The sequence below is a fragment of the Vombatus ursinus genome, unplaced genomic scaffold, assembly GCF_900497805.2.
Source record: "Vombatus ursinus unplaced genomic scaffold, bare-nosed wombat genome assembly UNPS02014818.1, whole genome shotgun sequence".
Lineage (NCBI taxonomy): Eukaryota > Metazoa > Chordata > Mammalia > Diprotodontia > Vombatidae > Vombatus > Vombatus ursinus.
Genome location: NW_020954596.1, coordinates 68,164,110 through 68,170,430, shown reverse-complemented (window position 1 = coordinate 68,170,430; position 6,321 = coordinate 68,164,110). Strand labels below are relative to the sequence as shown.

Here is a 6,321-nt window from a genome sequence, read left to right as displayed (position 1 = left end):
TATTTTTGTCACATGAATGACCTTCACGTCATCCAGTAAATTTTAAGTTATTTAAGGATAATCAAATACTTAAATGGATCTGTGATCTCATTAATGTGTCTATGGCCTTCAAAGATGCTAGTCACAACTCATCAATACTTACCCATCTTCTCTGACACTTGTTCATTTCCTCTGATAAATTAAACTTTGCTTAATATTTCTTAAGAAAGACATATTTTCTGCAAAATTTATTATTATCAAAATAAAAGTTAATAAGCATATAGTGACCAATTACTGTGTATGATGCACTTCCAGGCAATACAAAGCATATAAATAATTTTGTAACCATCTGAAACAACTATTTACAGATAAATCTATTCTCCTACATTTTTTACACACAAAGACACTTATCTGGCCAAGGTCGCTTCTCTCCAGGGTGGTGTAAGCATTCATATTTGAATTTTTAAATTGACTGTAGCATTTTTCTTGTTGTTTTTGTTTGAGGAAGGAAGTAGATTTTGATTTAGTTCTCTATATCTACCATCTAATCACTTGTTTGATCCTTATTTATATCTGATGTGGTCTAGAGGTTAGGGGTCCTGGAACCCCAAAATCATGACAGCCAGTTCCTGCCCGAAAGAATTCAACCCAAGCCTTCTTGCAGTCAAAATCAAGGTTTATTGAAGATTCACCATATTAGCTAGACTCTTAAGGAATCTGAGCATCTATGGGCTATTGGCTAGATTCTAAGAATCAGAGCCTCTTAATAGAGACAAGATGGACCTTATATACAGAAAGACTGTGGGAGGGATCTAGGAGTGGCCAAGTAGTTTGGGGTAATTGGAGGAAGGGCCTAAGGAGATCTGGATGGGAGTGACTAGTAAGCTGGGGTGAACAGAACTCCTGGGACCTAGACCTCATGGCCAAGGGAGAATGGAGCCTAGCTAGGATTAAGGGTGCAAAATGGCCAGGGGCCATAGGAAGGTAAGACAATGGAGGGAGGATTGCATATAGCCACAATGAAAGGCCAGTTGATGGAATTATAGCCTCAGGGGAACCAGAGATTTGGCCATGTGGGAAAGTCCAGGGTTTTTCCTTTCTGGGGCCCAGATTCTAACTTCATCATTCCCCCCTCAAACAAATAGGAACCCAAATTCTTGTAGGGTAAGGGGCAAAGGTCTTGGCTTCTGAAACTGCTTCCTGCTGGCCAGGGACAAGATTTAGGGCCCAACTGAGAGAATAAAACATCCTTAGCTCTATTTAGATTCAGATAATTCAGTTTTCCAACCATGCAGTATCAAATCCACCTCATCACCAGGCTCAGGAATAGCCAGGTGGGTTAACATTCCCTTTCAAAGGAACATAATGGGGAAACTGAGCCAGGAAGATCCCATCTTAGACTGAGGCTAAAATTGTCCTCTCAGCTTTTCCCAATGCTGACCACACCAGAATCACCTTCTCTGAGTAGCTTGTGGCATTTCTCTCAGATAGTGGATTATTGATTAATGATGGATTATGACCCATCAGACAACTCAAAATAAAATCCTATGAGCTTTTACCTCAAACAGCAAGTTTTACTAATCACAGCTTAGGAAAAACTTTTCCAGGATTTACGTCTCAAACTTAAATTTGTCCTGGTATAAAAAGCCAGTCATTAGAGATTTCTATACAAAACCCAAACAAGTTTTTTTTTCAAGTTTACACATTAAAACAATAACCTACAATAGTCAACTTTAGCAGTAAACAAATTATGACAAGTTGCTTGACATGTCAAAGCAACTGAAGTCAAAAAAAATTTAGCTTAACTGTCTCTCACACTTCTGGGCAACATGGGGAGGTCTGGTGCACAGAGGGAAAAGAGAGATAGGAGGCTTAACTAGAGAAGATTGGCTCCCCAAATTCACCATCAGGTTCCTTCCCAACAAAGGGGCAGGGCAAGAGGAGAGCATAAAGAGGGAGTGTTCAAACAACAGATCCTCAAGTAGGCAAGGGAGAGGGTATGTCCCTTCAATGCCCATGACCCAACAGGTAGAGGGGCAGGTAGGGCCAGAGTAGAACAGAGAACATAGCCAAGATAAAGTGGGTAACCTTACCTTTGATTTTGCCCAGGGCTCAGTAAGAGAGATGGAGAAAGTGGGAGTGCTACCAAGCCCCAGGTTCCCTTGTCATTCCCAATCTTGAGAAGACTGGAGGATGGGGTACTGAGGGGCAACTCCACCACTTTTCCAACCTTGAGGACAATCCTTCCTCCAATGGCCCTCCTGGTCAGATCATGGGCACAGTCCCAGAGGCAGTGGTCATGGGAGCTCCCTCTGGGGGGGTGCCCTGGAGGGACATTCCGTGGACCAGTGGGCCTCCTTGTGGCTCTCACTGCCCAAGTTGATAGGCTTCCTCTGAGGAGATGCCCTGGTGGGGCACTTCTTGGACCAGTGACACTCCTGGTGGCATCAAAAGCAGGTTTTCCCACTGCCAGAGTTGCCAGGAGCACCCTTGGGTCTTTTCTTGGCCATGGCAACAGCCAAAACTACTTAAACAGCCCTAATCATTAAATGGGCTTTGCTTCAGTTACAATGAGAACTCAGAAGGACCTTCCCTTAAAAGGGCCAAAGTCTCCCATTGCATCCTGGACAATCTTCAGTTGTTCTGTTCTATATCTTGCCAATGAACCCAAATGGTTCTGTAGGAGAAAGTGAGGTGGGTGACTGCACAGCTCTCCCTCACTTAATACCAATTCACTTACAAGTCATGGTATTATCTTCCTGATATCATGATCCTCTTCAAGAAGGAAGAACAAACCACAACCACAAGCCTTGCCATATTTCTGCTCTTGCCTTGCAAACCCAACCTCTAGATTACTGTAATCATTCACCTCCTCCACCTCTACTCATTTATTGCTAAATAGAGCTAGTCAACCACTTGACCCTGATGACTTGGTACTCTAAAAATTCATGTTACCCAATCCCAACTGGGCCTCCATTGTAGCAAGGCAATAGCTGCCATAATGTTGTTCCTCTCCAACCTGAATTTTGTAGAAAGGTTTTATCTTTCTATCCTTAACTTTAAATTAAATTTACTCAGACATTCACAATTTTCTGATCTTGTCCCACCATTTCCCTCTATCTCTGTACCTTTTTCATGACACTTGAACAAGTTCTGGTATATGAATGTGATGGGGTACTCTGTACTGGTACATTGTGGATTCCCCAAAAATCCTCTGTCTTTTTGTTTGTGTAAACTGAGAAGCAATGGTCTGTGCATGCTCAATTTGTTAGTTAGGTTCTTCAATCACTGTGACCCCATTTGGGGTTTTCTTAGCAAAGATTCTGAAGTGGCTTGCTATTTCCTTCTCCAGCTTTCTTTATAGATGAAGAAACTGAGGTAAACAAGGTTAAATCACACAGCAAGTAAGTGTCTGAGGCCAGATTTGAACTTAGAAAGATGAGTGTTCTTGACTTCATGTCCAGCATTCTATCCAGTGTCTTTAGTAAGATTTAAATTGCTCATCCTAACATTTAAGACCTGCACATAACTAACTCAAGTTTTCCTTTCCAGGAATTTTTCATATTATTTCCTTTAACATGCTTTATAACCCAGTGATATTGGACAACCAACAATTCCCTTAAGCTGACATTATATGCCACCTCTGTGTATTCTTTCACATAAACTACCACCATACCTATAATAAACTCCTTCAACTCTAATTCTTACATTCCATGTCATTCTTCAAGGCTCAACTCACATTTTACCTATTCAAAAAAGGCTTTTTTTTTACTCCAAACCTGCTCAGTTCCCATCCCCCTGACCTTCAAAGGGCTGAATTAGTCTTTAAATTAGCTTGCATTTATTGATTTTTGTTTGTTTGGGGGGGGGGGCACAGCTAGGTGGCAGAGTGAATAGAGTGCTAGGTCTGGAGTTAGAAAGTCTTGAGTTCAAATCCTATTTCAGGCACTTACTAGCTCTGTGAACCTGGGCAAGTCTCTTAATTCAGTTTGCCTCAGTTTCTTCCTCTTTAAAAAAAGTTGGAGAAGGAAATGGCAAATCACTACAGTATCTTTGCCAAGAAAACCCCAAAAGTGGGTCATGAAGAGTCAAATATGACTAAAAAACAACTAAACAAAAAAGTTATTTGCATACATGCTGCATTTTCCCTGTAGAATACAAACTTCTTAAGAACAGTATTAAATTTGTGTTTTTGTATCTTTCTCTGCCTGATGCTTATTCATTCATTCTTTCATTAAGCATCTACTATGTGCCAGTAACTGCATTGGTTGAATTAAACTAAAGGATAATTGTTTAAAGTTTGGGAGTTTCCTGTGTTAAAGTAGACCTGACTTCTGATGACATAGCTGATATTGTTTAAGGGAGCTGATTTGGAACAAGTAGTTTCTCTCATATTTCTCTGTTAGAACTTTGTTTTTTTTTCCATTTATGAAGTAAGCATAATAATATTCCCTATGCATTCTCAATAGATAACATTTGGATAGCAGTATATGGGTATACTTTGTATGACATCAATATTTTTGGAGTCTTCCATGAACCTATTGTTTGTACTACCAATTTTCTTCACACACCTGTGAACACATTCCTAAACTCTTTCTACACAGTGGAGAAAGAATTCTTGCTGTCTATTGCAACAATGATGTAAAAAACTTCCACTGAGGGAAAGCTTCTGCCAGGAAGCAAGGAGCTGGATTATATGAGTGGTGTTCATGGTAATGTGAATCAGGAGTCACATTTACAATTGTCATTGCCCCCAAAGAGTCACATAACCACAGAATGCTCTATGGAGTACGATATAATAGCTTAATACTCAAATTAGGATCTTTTAAGAGTGTCATATTGCACATGAAATAATAACATATGGTTTCAGTCCTGATGTCTGAGTATCATTAGATTAAAGGGTCTCAAGAGGTCTTGTCAATAAAAATGCTCAAGTTTAGATTTTACATTGATTTTGAAGCAGTAATAGGAATCATTCTACATAAAGGAAATGGAAAGTTTTCCTGGTAACATGATTTTGGGTAATGACAAATTAATAATAAATGAATGAATGAATGAATGAATAAATATGCATATTTGCTTTCTTATATACTGATGGTATATTTTTCCAGTGTATAAACCATGATTATTAGAACTGAAAGCATTTCTGCAGTTTCCAGATGTCGCTTAACATAATTAAACAAAATGTTATGCTTTCTTTTTTCCTCATGATATGTTTAAGCTAAGAAAGGGGATGCAACACATTGAGACAGTGCCTAAGTGCTCATCCTCTAATACCTTTGATAGTTCATTTATTCTAAAATCATTAATCTAGTTTACTTTCTCCAAAAAATGATTTTCCATAACTATGAGAACTTTGCTGACTTATATTATCTAGTTATCCTATATTTATCCTTTGTTAAGTGAAATTAGATATTTAGGGAGATAATGACTAAATTGGTTATTAATAATATAGAGGGCTAACATGAAACTGTTACTTGTATGTAACTGAAAGTCGATGTTTTCATATAAGATTACCATTTATTCCAAATTTCAGGACTGGTAATTAAGAACCTTTGCCTTGTGAGAAAAAAAATCTTCTTTCTGAAATCTCAATCACATGCTAATACTCAAAAGGCCAGTCTTCTATGCCACACAAGAAGAAAGGAAATAAGAATGAAATAAGAAAGAACTTAGGTAGGACTAGAAGAGTGCCCATTGTGCAACTTTTCATTCTATCATCTCCGCTTTCCACCTCTTCCTATTTAAGTTTTCTTTTTGGTTAGGATGGATCTTGTTTTATTTTAAAAAATCATTGTTTGAAAGGTAAGCCAAGATAAGGAGAAGAAAGAAGTATATATTCTAGCTCCACCATCATGGCTACCTCTATCCCCCACCCCCACCTCAGAACTTGGAACCCAGTCCTGGTTTGAGGGATCGGTATAGATACTTGAGGTCTGCAATGTATCCCAGCAAGCCATGTACAAGCGGACATATGCTGCACCAAAAACCTGGATTGAAATGAAAAAGAAAGAGAAGGTGCCTGCTGCTATCTCAAAGCCAGTTGGTGGTGATAAGAATGGAGTAACCCATGTGGTAAAGATGCTCAAGATGCCGAGGTATTACCCTGCTGAGGATGTGCCCAGAAAGCTGTTAAGTCATGGCAAAAAGCCCTTCAGTCAGCGTGTGAGGAGTCTTGGAGCTAGCATCAACCCAGGCACGGTTCGGATCATGCTCACTGGCTGCCACAGGGGCAGGTAACTGGTTTTCCTAAAGCAGCTGGCTAGTGACTTGTACTACTGACTGGACTTCTTCTTTCTTCTTCTTCTTCTTCTTCTTCTTCTTCTTCTTCTTCTTCTTCTT

General features: G+C 39.4%; 1 pseudogene; it reads left to right on the top strand.

The window, feature by feature from the left end:
• Positions 1–5,834: 5,834 nt before the first annotated feature.
• Positions 5,835–6,321, top strand: part of LOC114023823 — a 1,188-nt pseudogene continuing 701 nt past the window's right edge.